The following is a 25,497-nucleotide window of genomic DNA, read 5'->3' on the forward strand; positions in this document are numbered from 1 at the left end:
CGCTTACTCATCAACCAAGCTTGAATACGACCTTGTAGAATAGTTAGGGAAGACACCTGCACTTATCTCCATCCTTGAGCTCTTACGCATATCCCCCACACATAAAGTTATTCTTGACAAAATCTTGAGAGACACTGCCATTCCTACTGATTTGAATGTGGACCAGTTTCAAGCCATGGTGGGATAGCTTTCCATTCCACACTCTCTTACATTCACAGAAGCTGATGACACCTCCGTAAGTCAGCCACATAATGCACCATTACACATTGAAGCCTTCATACACAAACATAGAATCAAACGAGTCCTGATAGATAGAGGAGTAGGTCTAGATATTTGTACATTGAGCACTATTAAACAATTGGGATATTTCAACAAAGCTATGAATTCTACAAACAAAATTACCATGAAAGCATATGATGATGAAGAGCACTCATCCAAGGGTACAATCACCTTACCTCTCAGAGTTGGGCCAGTTACAAAGGATGTGATTTGTCAAGTACTAGATCTTGATCTCACATACAACATATTGCTAGGGTGTCCTTGGATTCATGAAATGAGGGCGGTCCCATCTACATATCACCAATGCATCAAGTTTCCTCACAATGGAGTCAAAATAACAGTCAATGGAGATCCTAATCCATTCATATATTGCAATAACCTGAGACCAAAAACTGAGACCATCATTCCCAGTAATCGCGAAGCTGTTCCTTCTTCTGCATACATTGATCCTGAGTCATTAAAACCTTCGACATCAAAACAAGGTGAACTTAAGGGCAAATTCTAGGACAAGGGCATGGATGAATACACTTTGAATCAGACCATGTACTTACAACAAGTCATGAGTTCACCAAAAGAATATGGAAGACCACATCCTAATAAGCAAGTATCTATCATTATACTCAAATGGGACCCTACTATCTTTCAAAGATGGGGTGAACTGGAAAAGGAAGACTTATACAAAATGCTTTACAAAGACCTTGAACATGATACACAAGATCACATTAGTATACCATGTGAGAAGTATGGCAAAGGGTTCAAGATTCTACAAAAATTCAGGTATGATGGCAAAAGTCCTCTTGGATTAAGAAAAGAAGGCATCATTGAGCCTTTACAACCTGAATTGACACTCAAAAAGGAACTTTCCAAAGGACTTGGTTTCATGACTTCCAAGGTTCATACTCAAAAGATAGAAGAAGCATTACAAATCAAAGCTACCAAAATTCAACAAGAGAATCGCTATTCCACAGACTCCAATGAATGGGAATGGGGTTCAGACAAATCCTCTAGTGACTATGAGCTCACCGAGACATTTAGAGAACCAGGTGAACCAATAGAAGAAGAGGAATTTAATAGAAAATTCAAAGTTGGTCAAGAAACAACCCTAGAGGATCCCATACCGTCTTTGCCTCTAGGTCCTAGGTTGAAATCACATAGAATGAGAACACCTGTCCCGGAACGCACTATTAGTGATGATAATTTGGATTCATTCATGATTGAGACTGATGAGGAGAGTGCCAATGATGACCTCGATAACTACCTCGACATACCAGAATATAACTGCATCTTCACTCTTAACCCTACTAGCTTTGAGGACATCAAAGGCCTTCCCCTTGTTCACCACCAACTTATTGACTGGGACCATGAAAGACCTGCATAGTTTGACACATTCCAAAATGATGAAGCCCTTATTGACTATCTTGGCATACGAGAGGATATTCCCCCTGGGGACCATAAAGCGGGATACACTATAGAACTCAATAGCATGGCATATTTTGGTGAGGGTGTCAGACCTTCCAGTCGCAAAAATATAAAAATAAAAACAAACCAAGGGTCTTATGGCGAAAACCACATTGTGGCGCTATCTGACCCCAAAAAAGTAAAAAGAAAGGACATATCTGAGGGCAAAAACCTCTCCGAGGCACTCGAAGATGGAAGGCTCGACATTCTCCCAGAATCATATGAGGAAAAGTCATCCATGTTGGTAGAGGAGACTATCAAAACAAACATTGGTATAGAAGAAGTTCCACACAACATATTCCTGGCTCAATCTTTGACAGAGTCAGAAAAGTCAAAATTCATAAGTTTCTTCATGGAATGAAAAATCAACTTTGCATGGTCATACGTTGATATGCCTGGATTGGATCCAGATTTGGTAATGCATCATTTGATAGTTAAACCAGGGGCAAAACCAGTGAAACATAAATTAAGAAAGATGCATCCACAAGTGGCATTGCTAGTCAAAGCAGAACTTGAGAAATTATTAGATGTTGGATTCATACGCTCAATTGATTATTCTGAATGGATCTCCAACTTAGTGCCTATCAGTAAACCAAATCATAGCATCAGAATATGTACAGATTTCAGAGATATCAACAAAGCTTGTCCTAAGGATGATTTTCCATTACCAAATATTGACTTGATCGTCGATCTGATAGCAGGTCATGCGATGTTATCTTTGATGGATGGATTCTCTGGTTACAATCAAATAAAAATTGCATCCGAAGACCAGCACAAAACAACATTTACTTGTCCTTGGGGAACCTTCTACTGGAATGTCATGCCCTTTGGGCTAAAAAATGCAGGCGCTACATATCAAAGAGCCATGACTACTATCTTTCATGATCTTATGCACATTACTGTGGAAGATTATGTTGACGACCTCTTGGGCAAATCAATAGATAGAGATACACATTTGGACATAATTTCAGTTGTCTTTGATCAGTTGGAAAAATATAAAGTAAGATTAAACCCCAAGAAATGTGTCTTTGGAGTAACCTCCGGGAAGCTCCTAGGATTCATTGTATCAAAAAGAGGAATTGAAGCTGATCCAGCAAAAGTCAAGGCCATCCTAGAGATGCAACCACCATGAAACATTAGTCAACTTTGATCTTTGCAAGGGAGACTCCAGTCCATACGAAGATTCATAGCACAACTTGCAGATAAGTGTAATCCTTTTCAACACTTGTTACATAAAAACATCAAATTCAAATGGGATGAAAACTGTCAACAGGCTTTCCAGATACTCAAAGATTATCTTCTGAATCCGCCAGTTTTGATGCCACTAGTTCTAGATCAACCTTTATTGCTATACATATTAGCTACTTCGATAGCATTGGGGGCACTCTTAGCACAACAAGTTGCTGAGGGAAAAGAAAAGGCAGTATACTATATCAATCACACATTGGTGGGATATGAGCTAAACTACACACCAATTGAGTGTGCATGTCTCGCCGTGGTCTTTGATTCGCAGAAATTACAACATTACATGCTAACTCATAAGACTAAGTTGGTTGCAAGGATCGATCCGTTGAAATACCTTCTCAATAAAGCAATGCTTACTGGGCGACTAGCCAAATGGGTAGTGATCTTGAGTGAATTTGACATTGAGTATGTGGATAGAAAAGAAATAAAATGACAAGCTATCATGGATTAGTTAGCAGATGCCCCCATGATAAATGATATTCCTCTAATTTCAGAATTTCCAGATGAATCCATTTTAACAGTTTTACATGCAAAGCCATGGCAACTATACTTTGATGGCTCATACACACAACATGGGGCAGGAGCTGGTATCCTCTTCATAACTCCTCAAGGGGATTCTATACCAAAATCATATCGATTATCATTTCTCTGCACTAATAATATAGCAGAATATGAGGCATCAACAACTGGATTACGGATTGTAGTTCAGTGGAAGATCCAAGAACTTCGTGTTTTTGGGGACTCTCAACTTGTAATTCGTCAAGCAAATGATGACTACCAAACAAAGGATGATAAATTAATGCCTTACAAAAGAATGGTGGATGACCTGAAACAACATTTTGCAAAGATAGACTTTGAGCAGATACCAAGAGAGAAGAATCGAGCCGCAGATGTCATGGCTACAATTGCTTCACTGATTGATCTACCTCCTTATGAGACCTGCTATGAATTCTTGGTGGATAACCTTTTGGTTCCTTCATATGAAATCATTCCTACTGAGATAATATGTGTCATCGGTCCTGAGTCCCAGTTATATGGTTCCATCTTCACATACCTTCGTGATAATACCTTTCCTCCAGACCTATCCAATAACCAACGTCGCACTTTCATTTGCCAATCTTCTCAATATGTCATTTTAGCCGATGTCCTATACCTTCGAGGTCTAGATGACACTCTTCTTAGATGTTTGGAAAGCGACGAAGCTCAAATTGCATTACGTGAAGTACATGAAGGGATATGTGGTCCTACCTTAGCCAGGAAACTTATCAAGACTAGATATTACTGGCCCAATATGGAAAAAGACTCATATCAGTTTGTTAAGAAATGTAAGCAATGCCAACTTCATCGAGACCTCATCCATGCGCCAGCACAAGAACTTCAACCAATTGCGACTCCTTGGCCCTTTTGTTAATGGGGACTCGATCTCATAGGCAAGATTCACCCTCCATCCTCAAACGGTCATAAATTCATTATCACTGCTACAAAGTATTTCACAAAATGGATCGAAGCCATGCCTCTCATGCAAGTCACTTGAAAACAAATTGCTACATTCATTCTCAACTATATCATTTGTTGATACGGTATTCCTATTTCCATTATCACCGATATCGAGCATCCCTTCAAAAATCAGGATGTTTGTGAACTCTGTGACCGCTTCCATATTTCCCATCGTTTCTCCACACCATATTACCCCCAAGGTAATGATCAAGCTGAGGCATCTAATAAAACAATCCTTAAAATCTTAAAAAAGATAGTCGACGATGCTAGCCGTAATTGGCATATCCAACTTAATCTTGCCCTTTGGGCCTACCGCACAAGTGTCCGCACACCTACAGGAGCTACACCCTATTCACTTGTTTATGGCACTGAAGCTATCTTGCCTATTGAGGTCAAGCTACCCTCTTTATGAGTCTCTTTGCAAAACATTATCAGTGATGAAGACTATAGGGTCTCTCACTTACAAGAACTTGAACTATTGGATGAACGAAGACAAACTGCTTTTAATCATCTCAAGGCTTATCAACAATGAATGAGTCGCAGCTACAATTACAAAGTCAAGCCTCACACATTTGAGGTAGGTGATTTGGTTCTTAGAGAAAACCCCAAAACTTAGCAAGACAGAGAGAAGAAGGGCAAGTTCGAACCAAACTGGCTTGGTCCTTACATCATTACAGCAGCATATGGATCTGGTGCATATCAGCTCTCAACCATAGAGGGTGAACCTTTAGAGAATCCTATCAACAACATGCACCTTCACAAGTTTTACACATAGCTCTTCAGAATATCCTAATTCAAAAATACAAAAAAAAATCATAAAACAAAAAAATCATTACTTGGTGAAAACCTGGCAAATAGGTGCCTTGTGACACAAAAAAAATTAAAAAAATAAAAAAAGTAAAGAAAAACATTTCGTCCAATAGTGAAAACCACTTCGGTGGCGCCTTGGGCAAGTACCGTGGTGAAAACTGGGTCACCAGCACCATGCGTAGAGACATTGCTCCTTCCTCCTTTAGGATTCTCTTTTATCCTTTCACTGTGCACACACTCACGACCTATCCATTCATAATAAACTTACCCATTCCCATCATGCCTTGTTATTGATCTACTTAAGATTGGTTAGCCATTCATAATAACCCCCTTTTCTCACCCCTTTCCATTCATAATAAATCAGCTCCTATCTGTGGCTAAGGCAAATCCTATGTCTAGTAATGGGTGTGGAACTAAGCGCATCACACGTTCTGAGGAGTACAATTTCTTCCAGTTTTCTTAAGTCTATCCGTACACAATCCACAATAAAGCAACACTTGCATCGCCAATCCACAATAAATTTTTTGCTTTCTCTATAATAAAGTATCAGTTTCATGGATTCAGTCAGTTTCAAATGAGACACAATAGCAACAATGGGCTTCAACAAATCAAATCTTTCAACAAACTCAGACAACATTATGGTTCAATGCGATCTATCCTTTTTGTGAAAGTAAACATTGTGACCACAATCAAATAAGACTTATACAAGTGACAAGAGACACTAAACTTGAGGACTACAGTAGATGTTGGTGTCGAGTCTTGGTTTTCTTTTGATTTTATCTTTTGGTGACATGTCTTTTAGCTTTTCCAGGATGTCTCTGACTAGAGATTTTTATCTCCAGGATGTCTTTGACTAGAAAGGCGAGGATGGGGTATCGTCACCTATTTTTCTTTGCTATCTGTGGATTGTCTCTTAGTAATGCTATGACTTGTCCAAGGATATGAGGACACTGAGAGTTTAGTATGAACTGGGGTATTCCTTGTTTGCAACTGTCTTATATCCATGCAAACGGGTACAATGACTTTCTGGGTCGAATATATGCCTCGATTTTCATAACCTACTTGCCATAATAAAGCTCAATGATGATAACGCACAAGAAGCTCTTTCACTTTCATATCTTCTATCTTCCATCCCCCTTTCTTGATTGACTTCCATCATTCTTCCCAAGTCTGTGTAGCCCATTATCACATGACTGAGTATAATGACACACCAAAAATATTTGCATTTCATGTAGTTGCACCTGCATTACCACATATTAAGCATTCCATACATACATATAGGTATCACAATTGCATCACATCCTGCACATAGCACATGTTAGCACATCTTACATTTTCATCATGTAAATTGTTATTTACATTATTATATTCATCTGCATTTCATACACTCACATTTACATCATACATAACATATAAAACATAAAAGAACAAAAATATTGCATTTCATCATATACATATTTACATCCATATCATAATCCATCACATAGAAACATACATCATGAAACATCTCATCACATAGGTACACATGCATATAGCTGCCACAAAGATGATTCATCTCATATATATAATCATAAGTGTCATGATACAATGATGTCAAAATCATATGGCTACAAAATCACCCGAAGGTGTCTACATCATAATACAAAATGGTACAAAACATGATACATAGGGAGCCCTCTATGGCTATGATGAACTCCCTCCCTCAGAGCTGCCTAGCCTCAATGGAGTCTGAGCCCTAGAAGGACCCACCCCAAGATCATCCCTCCTCTCCCCTCTATCTGGTGGTGGTGGAGGACCCATAACCCCACCGCTGGATGCTTGTCTCCTCTGGCTCCCTCCCGTAGCTGTCGCTGTCCGTGATGGTCTGCGGAAGCTCCTCGCCCGCTGCTCTGGTGGCACTACCCCGTAATATAGGTCTCGCCAGTAACCTATCTCCTCCCCTACCCATAGAACATATGCATATCCAGCCCCTGTATCCTCTACCGCCTGCCTCCCAGCCCTCAGCACTGTCTCAGCCTTAGTATAGCACCAGATAGCCTGATCTCGCTCATGATTTGTCTCTCTCAGTCGCCTCCTGAGCCTAGTTGTCTCCCTCTCCAGGTCCTGAATCTCATCTGCCTATCCCTAGCAAATCTCGCTTAGCTCAAGAAACTCATCCTCCTCCTCCTTGACCCCTTGTGGCTCTGCTTGTGGCTCCCCCTGTATTGGTGCTTGTGCCTGTACCTGTATCTGCCTCTGCCCCTATCCCTACACCTGTCTAGGACCCTGTGTTGCTGGCACCTGTAGTGGCAATCCACCACGACCCCTCACCACATGAGCCTGTCTCTCCTCCCCATCCTCTCTCCATGGATCCACCCTCCTCTCTCCAATTGCACCCCACCTCCTTTGTCGGCCTCTCCCCCTACCATCTCCATCATCATCTCCATCCCCCCCACCATCTCCATCTATTGCCTCCCTTGTGTCTGTTAGTCGTGGAAAGGGATGCTCAGCCCAATATGCCGTGTACTCTGCATCCATGCCTGCATCCTCAATATCCAGCCACATATCCCACGACAAGGGAACCATCTCTACTAGTTGCATCACGGCCTAATCATACAACAATAATGGCCCAAAGTGTGCCTGATCCCTGACTGTCTGAGCATACATCCCGGAACCTCGTGGCATCCGCTGAATACGGCCAAACTGCCTGCATACCCTGTCAATCAGCTATCTCTCCAATACATAGGGTGTCCACCCAATGAGATATCTTCTCCAGAAAGTATAAGGTAGATCCACTGCGTCCTCCTCCCACTGCTCGCACCTGAGGTATGACCTCCATATCATAGTGTCGATCTCATCCAAGACTCGACACCAATGATCAAACCTGCCAATCCATGGCTGTGAGGTAATAATATCATACAGATGTACAAAACTGCGTCCATGACCCCTGCCCCTGAAGTGTATCGGTTGAGTAACCGGCAAATGCTCATAGGCCCATACCTGCAGCAATGTCACTCCATAGCCTAATCCAACGGATCCATGATATACAAACTGATGCAGCTCATAATACAAGTGTGCCAGCACACATGGTCCCCAAACATATCTGGTGTGTTGTGTAACTAGTGTCTCCAAGGTGCTCCGCCAGCCCACAGCCAACCCTCGTGTCGCCCTGTCTGGACACAAGAACCCACTGATCACTCCTCCTAACACTGCTGGTAGTGCCAGTCCTGTCACTGTCATCATGTCCCCTGCCACGTGTACAACTCTCATCTCTAGTCCAAGATCCTGAAACACTCATCTTAGGGCCTCCCTATCTCCCTCTCGATCATAAGGAATCAACTCCCCATCGATCGGTACCCATAGTATCCTGTATACATCCTCCAAGGTGACTGTCATCTCACCCATCGACAAATGGAACGTATAGGTCTGTGAGTGCCATCTCTCAGCCAGTGTAGTCAGCAACCCCATGTTCACCTGAAACTCAGGCACATATAGAATATATCGCAAGCCCATACCTTCAATGGTAGCTCTATCCTCAAACATCAACTCTGGTCGCAACTTCTGAGTCGACGGGAATCTCTCTCGCGACTCCAACATAGGCAAATACTCCTGCAGTCAAGCAAATCAATCATGTTAGTCATAGTGGCATTCACTGTTCATCACAAAATGCTACTTTTTATCTAAGTTCATATGGTACTCTATCCTAGTAACACTCCCTGTTCATCACAAAGTGTTGCTTCTATTCTAGTGACACTCACTGTTCATCACAAAGTGTTGCTGATTATCCTAGTGGTACTCCCTGTTCATCACAAAGTACTACGTTTTTGCACTCACTGTTCATCACAAAGTGCTGCTCACATTTGCACTCACTGTTCATCATAGAGTGTTGTTCATATTTTAGTACTCCATGTTCATCACAAAGTACTATGTCTTGGTACTCACTATTCATCACAAAGTGCCTTGATCTATCCTATCCTAGGGCCTCTACTTGAGTGAATCCTCTTGAGTAGTTTCCTAATTGGCAACGTATGTTCTATCACAAAATTGTCAATCCTAGCCCTATTTGCTATCCCAATCTTCCCTAGAGGACCTGCTTGAGTGTATCCTCTCAGCAGCTTATCCGATCGACGACGTATGTTCATCACAAAACTGCTGATTTGACCTTGCAGACATAAATGTGCCTTCATGACATAAACATACTTAAAGACTACATAAACACGCCTGCTATGCACAGATGTGCCTATGCTATGCACAGATGCGCCTGTCCTGCACAAACGTGCCCATATTTCACAAATGCGCTTGAACAACGCAGACGTGCTCGCATTTGGCATAGACGCTTTTCCTAGCATAGATGCGCCTGGCATAAACACAGACGTGCCTAGCCAGCATAGACATGCCTGACACTAGCACAGAGGCGCCTCGATGTTTTTGGACATTTTTGACATTTCCTAAACATGCATTTATTGCGCTACCTATGATGCATTTATGACAACATTTATTACAACAAAGTATAAGGAGGTTTTGCGGTACTGACCGGCTCTCCTGCATCTGCTGGCCTCTGAAATCGGTGAACGCGATCGAATCTGTGCACCAATGCTATCGCTGCTGCCTGCTACTGCTCTATCTCACTCTGCACTCTGATCTCTTGGATGTGTGGATGACAATGAGGATGTATTTCCCTCATAGTCTATCTTATAGACTACCCTAGCCCTAACTCCGGTCTCCCATGTTAGTCTTGATTATCTCGTGACTCTGTCACTCTATCCTATCCAGTCAGTCCATTCTATCCCGTCATTCTTATCGAGAGATTGTCTGCAGTCTTTCCAGACATTTTCATCCAATCTCTTGAGGGGGCATATCATTCCCATCTTGGGGCAACTTTGTATTAGTTCATATTATCTTCTTTGAAACAAAGCGACAAGCTACATTGTCTCAAAGAGGGGCAAAATATAGACACCTAAAATTGTCTAGTCTAATTAAATAAATATCTTTATTTATTTAATTATCTAAGCCTAATTCTTCTATTAATTAAATAAATCTTTATTTATTTAATTAATTCATTTATCCTCTTCTATCGTTATTTCTCATTTAAATAAATACATTTATTTATTTAAATTATCCTTTTTCCTAAATTAAATAAATATTTTATTTATTTAATTGATCCCACTTCTTCTATTAATTAAATAAATCTTTATTTATTTAATTAATTCATTAGCCTTTTCTACCTATGACACATGTAATTCATCTCTTAATTCATACACTACCTACCCCTTTTATTATTTTATTATTTCCTCTACCTACCCTTTAATCATAGCCGACCTCTTTTACACCTCTCAATCTTATCCCTCCATTTCTTATGGTGTCTTCTATATAAGGAGATGCTTCCTTCATTATCAAACCCTAACTGACTGGTTAATCAATTTATGCATTTGACTACACTACGCTTTTCATATGAGATCCTACTTGCAACCACATTCTGTTCTTTGTTGAGCTCTTATGCACATAAATCTGAGAGCAAATATATCAAGCAAGATCAATGGAGATAGGAAGAATGGAGATCCAAACCCTATTGACATCTGATGGTATAATCTTTGTGATTTCATTTGATTTGCATTGTCTTAGGTAATCTTCATATGTTATGGTGGATCTTTGTTGTTGTTAGGCTAGGGTTTTGTGGTTGAATCTATTTAGTCTTTCAATATTGTTGTTTTCCATTTTCACCATAAACACCAGGTACTTGTTTAGTTATGTAAAGCATTAGACAAACAAGCAAATTTCCAAATCTGAATGTTCCTTTCTTATCTCCTTTAATCTTTCCCAGATTGTCTATCAATTCATCTTTAAGCCATTCACATACATCTATTCTTGCATTGTTGTTGACCATGTCATAAGTAATCTTAATACATAGGCTAGAAACTGAGTTCAACCTATTTGCATGCGTAGCTTTATAGCCTAAGATCATACTGATAAATCTCACATTTATGTCCTTTACATCATTTACCCTTAGAGACCTTTTGTCAAATGTTGCACCGGTTAAATCCATCACTTTGTCATTTGAGACTCTCTTCATTTTGTCAGGTTTGCTACTGGTGGAAGGTAACCCTATTACAGCTTTTACCGCTTCTTTTGTGATTTTATGAATTGAATCTAACCAGAAAAATTCACCATGTACTCTGCTTAATACAATCCTTATGATATCCTTGGGAAAATCTGGGACACTAAGGATTTCAGCAGAACCTAGGGTTTCCACTATCTTATGTTCCGGCTTGATATTTCCAGATTCATCACAAATCACAGCGCTATACATGTTTTTAATTTCATCATCACCTAATTCCTCTATATGACAATGAATATACATCATAGGGTCTTTAGCATATACTACTCCCTTAGGAATTTGAGAAAATGCACCTATGCTATCATCTTTCTTCTCAATTTAAGGAACTAGTTTGAAAACAAGTCTAGGGCACTTAATAACCTCAACAACAGTAGGGTTTGCAATAAATTCAAGACTAGATGAAGATGTCATGATTATAAATACCTCAATCTGCCTTTAGGATGAATGCTTTGATGAACTGCTACAATTTTTCACTAAGGATACCTTCGCTCAGGAATTATCGTGCTCTTGAAGGTTTGAATCCTCGGTGAATGAAAAAGGAGCAAAAGTACTTGCTTTATAATGTTATTTTCTCCAACTACCACATTTAACACTTGCCGATTAAGTCATAACTTAACTCATCTGCTGGTATAGAAGTCATTTTAACTTCTCACCATCAACTGAGGGAATAATAGCATGTTTTTTGATTTTGTTGCTAAACCCCCAAAGGATTTTTCTTCAGTTAGATGAAGAGTCTCCTGCCGATGGAGTGATACTCTATTCTACCGGTGGAGGGGTATTCCCTTCAACATTCTGATCTAACTTTCTGATCCATTTTTTTGAGAATTATTGCTTTACTTCAACTTTTTCTTTACCTTTCAAACTAGGACCTTTGCTATTTGCCGGTGGGGACTTGCTTCTACAAAGTTTTGCAATATGTCCAATTTTGTTAAAGGCATAACAAGTCACATTGTTCTTCTGAATAGCTTTCCCATATCCTATGTCGGTATGTGTTTTGCATTGATTAGATAAATGTCCAAATCTTCCACAAACATAACATCTTACATTCATTCTGCAATTTTATGAGTTATGAACAACTTTGTTATATTTAGAACATTCATTGGTGGGTGTATTAGTGTTTCCTGATAATTTCTAGATCTACACTGATTTTCTCTATGACCATACTTGTTATAGTGAAAGCATTTCCCATTAAATTTGTAAGCATTAGGTTGTCTTACCAGTTTGCTATGATCATGATTGTTTGTAGTACCAAAGCTTTAACTAGTTTCAAAGCAAAGTCCATTTGTATCACCATTAGGTTTCTAATTATTTAGGATGTCATGAAGTTCTTTTGAACTTTTCTTGAATTTCTCCTTGTGTTGATTTGCAGTAGTCAGTTGATTCTCCAAGATTTCTTTCTGTCTTATGACTTCAGTTCTGTCATTTTGTGTGTGCATCAAATCTGTCTTTAACATATCATTTTCATGACTCAGTCTTGTGTTTTCATTTCCAACATCATTTAGTCTTCTAACGAACTCTTTTTCATTCTTCTTTCTATCTTCAATTTCTTTACAAAATCTCATAGTCATATCTTGTATCTTATTCTTTATTGTACCGATTTCTTGTCTTAGCTTGTTAACCAGATCATTAAGAGTTTCTTTTTCATCTTCCTCATTCTGCATCTTTTTACAAAGTTCTCTTCTTTTATTACTTGCTATAGCGTAATTTTATTGAAGTGCTTGAATGATATCTTGAGCAGCCTTCAGATCATCTTCAAGTTTGATATTCTTCACCTTTTCTACATCATAGTCTGAAAGAGCTGTTTCCAACTGCTTTCTCAAATTTTCCATCTCTACCGATGACAAGATCTTCCTCAAGCTATTAGGATTTTGAAAATAGAGGACTAGGCTCTGATACCAATTGTTAGGATTCCCAAAGATACTGAGAGGGGGGGTGAATCACTATCTAACTGGTAGGTATATTTCCTTAACTTATAACATGAAAAGCATATTAAAACTGTGTATCAGTAAACCAAAAATAATGCAGCAAATAAGAATAACAACCACAACATGAAAAGCACACCATAACACAATGTTTTAATGATGAAACCCAGTGTGGGAAAAAATTTGGTGGGATTTGTGACTCACAAAATTTTCTTACTGGCCAATAAGGGAATATTACTCTTACAATAGTGGCCTGCACATGCAGGAAGTCCAAGTGCCTAGAGCTCACTGCTCAATTACAAAAGAATTCACAAAAATGGATTATACTAATTCAATGTCTTGTACTACTTTAGATTAGCATCTGCTATGCCAGATTCAGTACCAGTTTTAAGCTTTGCTACATACATAAACCCTTATCCAATAATTCGCATAATAAGTCTGTTATCTTCTATTCATATTTCGCATCCTACTTCTTGTACAAAATGATCTACTCATACATATATGAGTTATGTTACAATCCGCCATGTCGGCTTACAAAAGATTTTACAATTAATTACAAAATATATTAACACAAAATTCTTGTTAGCCAAGGTGCCGGTATTCTTCCTTTTCGGTGCCAGTGTTCTGTGTGTCGGTGTAGAGTCTGTTGGTGCTTGCCGGTATCATATGATTGTAAGGTTGCCATCAATGACAATACCTTCAATCACCTAAAATTTCTCATTGGAGTGTGTATTTGCCAACATATACAGTCCTCTACTTCTCTTGTAGATGAAATAGAAGAGGATGTTGTTCTCAAATAGCTTTTCAAAGAAGATAGTGCAAACAAAGAAACACGACATAGTGTGATTTTCTTGACAAAATATGGTCTAGGCTATAAGATGTTTCAACACATGGGATATTTATGTACCGGTCCTCTAGGAAAGCATCAAGAAGGTATTTTTAAACCTATTCAATTTCAAACTAAATCTACAAATGATAAAGCTGGACTGGGATACGATCCAAGAAAGTCATTAGATTAGAAACATACTTCTCACCATCAACTTAAGTGGAGGAAAAAGGTACTACCTTCAACACCACAAGAAATTAATACTCAACAAACTCAGGAAGAGTGTGATGATGAAAAAGAAGAACTGCCAACCCAGAGAGAGGAAGCAGATGGTAATCAAGTTCCGATTGTATCAGCTATAACACTCCAGGAAGTAGAAGTCCCAGAGGATATGAGAGAAGAAGTATACAAAATCAGAGAATTGTTTGTACCATTGAACATTTCGGTCACATATACTGGTAGACAACAAGTAGATGATTCAGAAATTGATTCAAATGAGTATGAATGGGGTCCAGACCCCTCTTAGATACATCTACTACAAAAACCCCTAAAGAATCCAATATCACAGATGGTGCACAAGAGTTGATATGCTTAAAGATGCAAAAGGAAATAGAAGAAATCAGACTAAAAATACAAGAAGACTATGAACAACAGCTAGAGGAAGAAAAGACACAAGAAATTTCTTCTCCTACTAACTCTCCCTCTAATGAGATAGGAAAAATTAGGTATGGAACTACAAAAGGAGAATTAGAAGCTTCAGAAGTAGGACTAGTCATCTGTCCAGAGGAAACTGAATGGAAAAGACAACAGGGATTAATAGAACCATCAAGGTTATGTCCACAAGTGTGTCAAATACAAGTGATCAATGAACCAAATCACGAAAAAACTTGCAGCATAAAAGATGTTGGTATTGATGCTATACATACTTTTACTAAATCACTTGAAGATGAGTCAGAAAATTCATCTTATGACTCCAATAACTCAGACAAAAGTTGTATTTATAATGACAACTATTCAACAACATATTATGACTACTCTGTCATGAATGTTGAGATGCTATCTGCTGACCCTATTACTATTACACCATGGTATGTAGTCTAGTCTGAAGTAGGGGATGATGCTAGGAGTAGGTCAATTGGGTTAGGTCCAATAAATACTAACATGAACTTCGATAATCGTGTTGTAACTCTTCTTGGTTTCGAGACACATATGCAAGGTAGTCTTCTAGAGCTCAACTGGTCGGTCTGAAGTCCTGATGGTAGTACCATGAACTCCCTTGAACCTGTTCAAACCTTATCTTTAATAGATCTTGAACTGATTGACTGTACTCTTTATAACCAACCTTTGAATATACCCACCTTCACCAATGACTACACACTAGCCTACTATCTTAATGCAGTGGAACCAAAGAACTCTTCCACCAGTGAGAAAAGTGAGAACATGACTGAAACAGACATCAAGTATCTCAATCACAAAATTCATAAAAAGAAAAATAAAAGACCTGATGGCGAAAACCACATTGTGACGGTGTCAGAATCAAAAATAGTAAAAATAAAGGACGTACTTAAGGGTGAAAACCTCTTTGAGGCACCTGAAGGTGAGATACTTGATATGCTACCAAGTCACTTCCAAGAAAGGTCTTCAATATTGATTGAACCAACTCAACTAATCAATATTGGAATTCAAGAGACGCCACATATCATTCATTTAGCTCAAGCACTATCACTAGAAGAGTTAAAGGATTTCAGCAACCTCTTTTCAGAAAAGAAGATCAACTTTGCATGGACATAATCTGATATGCCAGGACTAGTTCCTGATCTCATCATGCATCATCTCTCTATTACACCAAGAGTTAAACTAGTCAAGCAAAAACTTCGTAAGATGCATCCTCATGTGGCACTGCTAGTCAAGGCTGAGCTAGAAAAATTGCTGAAAGCTAGATTTATCAAAGCTATAGACTATGCAGAATGGATATCAAACATAGTACTTGTATCAAAGGCAGACAAATCTATTAGGGTTTGCACAGATTTCAGAGATCTCAACAAAGCTTTTCCAAAGGATGACTTTCCATTACCAAACATTGATACGATAGTTGATATGACTGTTGGGTATGAGATGTACTCACTAATGGATGGATTCTCCGGCTATAATCAGATCAAAATAGCTTTTGGCGATAAAGAAAAGACAACTATCACATGTGCACGGGGAACCTTTTTCTGAAATATCATGCCATTCGGGCTAAAGAATGCAGGAGCAACTTACCAAAGAGAAGTAACTACTATATTTTGTATACACTTAAAAATGGTCTAAAGATAATTAATTGAATAAGAAATTATTTAATTAGTCCCCCCCTTCCCAATTTAATTGAATTCATTAGCAATTTGATTAAATCACATTCATCTACTAATTAATAAATCAAAGGATTTATTTAATAGGTTCATCTCAATAGTTCCCTTTGATTAATTAATCCAAATTAATTAATCCAAATTAATTAATCCTCCTCCCATATAAACCAATTCTTCTAATCCCTAATTATAAATTAACAAACTCAAGTTTGTTGAGATTAATTATCATTTTCCAAATTATTTGAATTTCTAAATTCAAATGAGCACATGCCTCCTAACTTCTAACCACCTAACCTTGGGTTTAACTAACCCTATCCTATCTTGCACATCCTAACCTCCTTATCCTAACCTCCTACGGTGTGGATATTCTCCCCTTGAGACACATGGCACTTTTGCCACATGTCTGTGTTCATAAAAAATGATTAACATAAGTACACCTGTAAATCAATCTATGAGAAAAACCAATCTCAATCATTGAAACACTTCAGGGCTTGGACATCATAACATAGGACCCTAATTGATCCTCCCACACTTCAGGTTCTGCTAGACCTAGGGGGGACACCCTTTTGGTGCATGAAATTGACTCATTACACACTTATATCTGCATCAAACAATAGGTAGATAGATCATTTCAAAAGCTCAACAAGTTAGGAAACACTACAGATTGGCTAGATTTGTACAAACAATAGGATGAAATAGAGCTTGGAAAGAATAGAAGACAAACCCCTAAACATGAAGGGAAAATAATTTCTTTAAATGAATTAATCTGAAACTATCCCCAAATTTTCAAGACCAGTGCCTTGTTCATTGGGCAACAGAGTCACACAAAGAATTGCAAATGTGCATCCATAGCTGCAAGTTTGTTTTCCTTACAAGATATCCCCGCATTAATAACTTATACTAATTAATTACTCAATTAATTCATGAAATTATTAGATCTAGGACACATTCCATTATTTATGACTGATTATAGAATTTAAACTCTTCACTAAAGAATGCCTACAAACAATCATACAATCTCCTTGAGATGAAAAATTATAGCCTCCTTGAGGATTCAATTCATAACAATGAAATACATGCACAGAGACAATATTATGGGAAATTAACTCATGCCTGACACAAGTAAGACCTGCAACTAAAAAACACATCTACAACACTGCACTGTAACCTCTATACCCTGAAAAGATCCATACAATTGCACACATTTGGGTCAAGCAATTCAGAACTGGAAGCCATAAAATCTAGAGCACTTCTCACATAATTTTGGAACCATTACAATTGAGCAGAATTGGGAATAAGAAGAGGAGGGAAAAAGATCAGAATCCATCAAAACATGCCATGTGTCTTCTTTTTCCTTAACTGCAAAAATATCTCCTTCCTTCCTGTGGCAACTTGTGATTCGCTGATAGGGTCCACTGGGTGCCACCTCAGATGACACATCATCAATCTGCCATGTGTCTACCACATGTATGCCACCTCATTGCCACCTCATTGCCATGTCAATGGGACCCATGAGCTGGACCTCCACCTGGACCGCCACATCATCTTTTGCCATTTCGTGAAGGGTAACAGGCGTGCATCTTTGCCCCACAAAATCGTGCCTGCCGTTGGATGTCCATGAACCTGCATGCTCTTTAACCTTTGTGAAACCTTTTCTTTTTCGCACATGTCTTTTCTCTATTTCGTGAAGGGTAAGTTTCGACCATCTTCCCTTCGCGAATCAATGCGCACCATTGATCTTCTTCGAACCTGCATGATCTTTAACTCATTTGTTCTCTGCAAAACTCACCTACCTTAGGATCCATGCCTGCGTGGGGTCCACCTGGTCGCCACTCAGCCTCCTTGGTCACATCGGGAAGCACATCCACCCACGTGGGGTCCATTTGGGTGCCCAACCGGCACCATTCATCAAAAGCCTCAAGCTTTTGACACTATGAATGAGTGGAGCTTTGCTTTTAAATGCCAAATATTCCCATTCCCCAGCCAATGTGGGATAAAGCCTTATGCCTGGAACTGCATGTTCTAAGCTTTTCCCCCTGAGTTTTAATGAAGGCCAATACATTTGATTGAAATTTTGAAACTCCCTTCTCAACTGCGTCGAAGAGGATGCTGGCACTTGCATTGAAATGAAATTTAATAGCCTTTCAACAACCACACACTGGAGAGATTTTTTAAATTTTCTATGGAAGTTTGGTATATTTCATCGATTTCATGTTGCACTTGTTGAAGTTTAACGAGGCCTCCCAACAGCCTCTACGCAAGGAATGATACTACTAATTGTCTTTGCTTTGGTCAAATTCTGCTCTCCAAAACTCCACGCAAAGGGTCAAACTGTTGTTTGCATTTGCATAAATATTTCAACTTGCCTCTCCTTCACCATACCACGCAGAGGATCAATTGCCTAGAGTTTAATGCTTTATGAATTGTATTTGCAGAATGGGGGGTTTATCTCTTGGTATTACACCTACCAATTGTCATTTACTTGAAGTTTCTAAAATCCTCCATATTCTCCATGATTGCTGAAGAATTCATTTGCTGCTCACTACATTTATCTTAAAAGATCTAAGTGCTGAAAAACCACGCAGAGGGAGGAGAAGGGTGTTGGCTGGGCTTCACGCCTGCCAAAAGCATTTGTTTGATAATAATTGCCTTTTCATTAACCACACTGCCACTCCATTGCATTGGCTTCGAAGTTTTCTACATGTTGCTCTTACCATCATTTTAACATGGCTTCTCATGCTCTGCAGTGTTAGATTTGGGAGGAGTGACTAGCAGAGTGGAAAACACCTGCCATGAGACTTGCTTGGAGCTTTGCTACTGCTGAACATTGGCCACTCTGCCATGATTTCTAGCTATTTGCATTTTCTAATGTTTCATTCTTTTACAATTCCACGCCACATTCTCTATATATTGTAGCTTCTTGTTTTGATGGTTCTTAGGGACTGTGAAGGGCTTGTAGAGATACAAGACATGATCAATGGAATACATACAATGTAGACCTAAGTTTCAAAACCCTAGGTAGGAGTGAAACCATGACAATAGAGAGCACCCAATGCACACCATTCATGTCTTTATACACTATGAAAAATCTATATGACAATGATATCCTTCATTTGAGCTATATTGTTAATCCTTGATTGAAAAAACATCGTGAAGCTACAGGTCAGGTCAGGCCTCAAAGTGGGTCCGACTAAAAAAAATTTCATTTTCATGAAACTGACCACTGAAATACCTTAGGAACTTTAAACTTACCTCTGGAATCGGTCGACACCCTTTTTGGATCATCAAACCGAGTTTTGCAACTTTCAAGCACTTACGCCACATTTTCGCATTTAATCGCGAACATATAATTTTCAAACCTGTCAAAACACCTTTCTGGACCTCGCCATCTGATAGGAGTGTACTCTAATATAGAAGCATGAACTGTGCCAAATGGTTTCTCAAGATGAATCCCGAGTGAAGAGATATTAATGGTAAAAAATGACCAACTGGCTTTGTCGGCACTGCGGACCTGATGAAGTCAATGCTCAGGCAACACATGATGCATGTCTTAAAAATAACAAACGACCTCCGTAGATGCTCAAATCTGAGACATAGGTACCTTGAAGTACATATCAAAACTTAGAATTCTCAGTTCAACCAAAATTTTTACTGGGTGCAAATGGCGCGCTCATGAAAATGGGTACTTTAACTGATATACCGATGAAAGTAAGGATCACTGAAACAGATGGCTCAATAAACCCTTCTGAAAACCGATCAAACGTATTGGAAGGAGCTTGAAATTTGAAACATATCTTGAAATTTGTATCAACAATAGCCCGGAATAAACATACTGACATGACATTCGCTAAGGCAAATTTTACACTTATGCAAAGCAGGGCTCCGACTAGGTCCTGAAATAGGGACTTGTCAAAACATACAAATTGCAAATAGATTGAGCTTGGTAAACTGAGCAAATGGATTCATAAAGACTTGAAATTTTGCATGGAGGCATACGTTTATTCATATAATTCAATATATTTTGAATTTTATCATGAAAATCAACAGGGAAAAATATATAAACACCCAAAGTAGGCTACTTAGTAAAATTTGTATTTACACCTAACATGCACTTTCAGCTCACCCCTTGAAATGGGTACCTGATAAACTGACCCAAACTGAAATCTGAAAGTTGCAACACACTGCATAGGTAGAATGAAAGGTGTACAACAAGTTTTGAAAATCAACTGGGTCTATTCTACCCCCTTTCTAACTAGGCCACCTGAATGAGATTAGGTGCCTTTCTGAAAATGCAATATCAAAAATTCGAAATGGGGCTCAAAACTTGGCTCAAATTTAATGAGTCCCAATAGTGGCTCTGATTGGGGATGGTTGATTGCAAGATCAACACAAGAATTCAGAATCTATGGTAGAGTAGACCACCCAAAAATGGATCATTTCTCTTCTCTTCTCAAAAACAAAGGGCTCCTTATTCTACCCAAACAGTAGGGCGCATTATTGAAAACCACACAACTGAAGTAAAGCAACTATATAAGATATACAAACATAGGCAACTGAATATAAACTGCTCCACTTTCTCAGCATTCGCCTCTGTCAAAAATCTGATTCTCATCACTTGACATTATGATCCAAACAAAGGAACCTTCCAATAACAACTGAGCATAATCCTTATACTCAACCTCTTTCATCTCATTCCCACAACAGCTGGTGTGCATACCTTTTGCCTGATTTTTAACTTTGTAATCACACACTATTTCAAAGGTAAAATCATGAGACAATTCACAATAGAGGCCTTCCCACAAGCCGCCATACATTTCACTATCGCAATCAATTTATCATTTCCAAAGGCATCATCATGCTGAACTTCAAAAATAAAGCATTCAATCTCAACATTGTAATTCTCATCAACACATTCCTTATTAGCATTTAAATTCATAGAATGAGGGGCATTACTAACCAACTAATGCAAACAAGGAACATAAACATTTTGGTTCAGATGTGATACTTCCCTATGTTGATCACACTTTATACTATCCTTGTTCATCAAACTCAATACATCTGCATCCTCAATATCCCATTCATGGAAAAGAATGCATACCTCTGGCTGAAGAAAATCCTCAGCTAAGTCTTTCTCATTCAGACTTACATTCACCTGAAAAAATTCCATTTGTGGTTTGAAATAATCATCACACAACCCATGCCTCTTATCTTCATCATGAAGTAAAATTTTGCAACACATGCTACTGTTGTTTGAAACTTCATCAACATTACAAACTTGTTCAACACAAGGGGAAGCTTTAGCATTTTCAATAATGAAATCAACACCATGAACATTAGTATCAAAAGCAAAGAATTCCATATCCAGTTCAAGCATACTATCAACATTCACATTCTCTTCATGGTACATCAAATTTTGAAAGCATTCAAACATGGGTTCATTTAAATCTTAAAATAAAACATTATCCGCACTGTCACATATATTTTTATCTTCAAAAATACTTTCATTTTCAGCTTCATGACTGAAGTATATAACTTGGTCTCCTCTTATATCATCTTCACAAGATGAATAATAAGAATTCTCATAACCATCATCAGCTGCATGACTGGTATTCATTTGCTGATCAAAAGAAAGTAAATAACTTGTGTCAAGATCATTCCTTTTCTGAAATTTCTCTTCATTGTTCATTTGTATACCTTCAAGGTGCTGAAAATCAAACTCAGTATCCTCATAACCAGCAGCACCACTCCATTCTGAAACACATTCATCACTGGGTATACTTGCATTGAAAACACTACCAGCATCTTCCATGATTTCATTTTTTAGTTTTATCAAAATTAATCAAAATCTGATTTACATTATATTGCACATTTTCACTTGCATAATCAGCAACACTTGGTGATCCCTCAGTATTTGGTATTTCAATATCAAATACATCAGCAGCATGTAAAGATCGATGGTTATCATCCTCATTAATTTCATTATTGTTACCCTTGGGAGATACATGATTTACTTGATAATTGGCAGCCACATAATTAGCATAACCGGCATACAAATCAAATGGTACATATCCTTTGTATATATCTATCTCTGTATCAGCACTATCACAACATTTCCCACTGATCATTCCATCATTACTGTGAGAGACAACCAGCATTAATAGCAGATATTTTTTACTCTCATTTAAATTTGAATCACGCATATCAACAAAACTACTAGGAACAACAGGGCTTGACATATTTTGACACAGAATGTTTTGATCAGCTTCAAATGGTATCTCACCATTGAAGGTGTTTTGGCAATGAACAACAACATACACAAATCTCTTTGAGATCCCAAATTTCAAATTATTTTCAATATCCCTAGCTGTGTTAAAGGCTTCATACAAAGTTTTGGGCTCTTTGTTTCTCAATAAGAAACCCATCTTCTTACCAAAAGCACTCATATAAATATCCAGACATACTTTATCATCAAACTTATACTTTCTAGAAATTTTAGACAATGTTTGTGAAAACCTGATATTAAATGTTGGTACCAATTCATCTTCCCTGATTTGTATGTATGTGAACTCTTTCAGCAAATCACAATCACTCACCTTTTTAGCAAATTGGTCTATGAAATCTGAAATCAATTCCTCCCATGAGGAAATACAGTCTACTGGCAAAAAGGAAAACCAATCCCTTGCATCCACTTTCAGTGATCGAACAAATAACTTCATGCACACATCTTCTTGACAAATTTCAAACTCTCCCATCAAATCTGAAAATATTTTCACATGTTGACATGCTAATTCTGATTTCTTCTCACTGAATATTGGCAAATACTTTCTAATTTCTATGGGTATGGGATTTGGGTAACCCAGAACATCTTTGAAATTTAGAGCAACATAATACTTCATACTGAAACCTTTCCTATTACATGGTTGTGACACTTCACTAGGCATAGTCAAATGTGAATATGATTGGGGCTGAACTAATTCACTGTACATTGTGGCTTCTCAGACTTCATACACAATCCCACCAAAAAATTCATCAACTTCTAAAACATGTCAAGCTACAAATTTATCTTTTTCACTTTTTTGACATAAAACTCATGGATACATGCATATCATAGGAAAACATATAAGATCTTAAAACTTAACAACACTTTGAATATGCAAATATTTTTGATCTTCTTCCCTTTCAACAAAGTGCAAAACACTAGATAGGGAAACTATTTTGCTCTTTCAAATTTTCAGAAGAGATGTCTTGCATTGAAACTTCTGAAAATACCTAGGTGTTTGCAGCTGTAGGACTTGTAGATCTGAAGATTAACTTCCACTTTTAGCACGGTCTTTTACCTCAAAGTCGCCGCCTCTTGCATAGAGGACATTTTAAACAACAAAATGCCATTCAACACATATTTAAATTCTTTATTGTCTCCTTCAATATCGCTGCAATAAACATTCTTGCATGCCACAAACACATAGATTTGGGAATCAACACCACATCTATGTGTATCTTACTATTGCACTTTCTATAAAACTCTTATGATGAAGAAATTAATGTGTAAATCTGCATTAGCAGTGATAGCTCATATCTCTGCACTATATATAGAAACATAAAACCTTATGCAATACTAATTGCATAGACATTCAGCATTGGTAGGAACCATAGAGTCACCACCCAAATAAGGAATTGGGGAAAAGTTTGCATACAGCTGCAAGGACTTGATCACATCTCAGCAATAGAAATTCACTATTACTCCTTCATAAAATATGACATGAAATAAGAACATTTTCTTCACCATAAAATCACTTTCAAATCTGTGCATATACAATGGACTGACTAACAGGATGAAATTAGGCAATTTCTATTCAGCTTCCCCAGCAGAGTCGCCATTTTTGTTGTTCATAAAAAATTATATACCCATGTACACCCACAACTCAATCTATGAGAAAATACAATCTCAATCAATGAAACACTTCAGGGCTTGGACATCATAACATAGGACCCTAATTGATCCTCCTGCACTTCAGGTTCTGCTAGACCTAGGGGTGACACCCTTTTGATGCATGAAATTGACTCATTACACACTTATAACTGCATCAAACAATAGGTAGATAGATCATTTCAAAAGCTCAACAAGTTAGGAAACACTACAAATCGGCTAGATTTGTACAAACAATAGGATGAAATAGAGTTTGGAAAGAATAGAAGACAGACCCCTAAACATAAAGGGAAAAGATTTTCTTTAAATGAATTAATCTAAAACTATCCCCAAATTTGCAACTAAAAAACACATCTACAACACTACACTATAACCTCTATACCCTAAAAATATCCATAGAATTGTACACATTTGGGTCAAGGAATTTAGAACTGGAAGCCATGAAATCTGGAGCACTTCTCACAGAGTTTTGGAACCATTACAATTGAGAAGAATTGGGAATAAGAAGAGGAGGGAAAAATATCAGAATCCATCAGAACATACCATGAGTCTTCTTTTTCTTTAACTGCAAAAATATCTCCTTCCTTCCTGTGGAAACTGCTCTCGAAATATCCATATTTTTTGAAAGTACGGATCATTGAAATAGATGGCTCAATAAACCCTTTTGAAAACCGATCAAACGGATTGGCAGGAGCTTGAAATTTAAAACATAGCTTTTCATTTGTATCAAAAACAGCCCAGAATAAACACACCGACATGACATTCACTAAGGCAACTTTTACACTTATGCAAAACAGGGCTCCGACTAGGTCTTGAAACAAGGACTTGTCAAAACATACAAACTACAAACAGATCGAGCTTGGTAATCTGAGCAAATGGATTCATGAAGACTTGAAATTTTGCACGAAGGCACACTTTTATGCATATAATTCAATCCATTTTGAATTTTAACATGAAAATGAACAAGAAAAAATATATAAACACCCAAAGTAGGCTACTTAGTAAAATTTGCATTTACACCTAACATGCACTTTCAGCTCACCCCTTGAAATGGGTACCTGATAAACTGATCCAAACTAATATCTGAAAGTTGC

This window comes from Cryptomeria japonica, chromosome 9 (genome assembly GCF_030272615.1).
Source record: "Cryptomeria japonica chromosome 9, Sugi_1.0, whole genome shotgun sequence".
Taxonomy (NCBI): domain Eukaryota; kingdom Viridiplantae; phylum Streptophyta; class Pinopsida; order Cupressales; family Cupressaceae; genus Cryptomeria; species Cryptomeria japonica.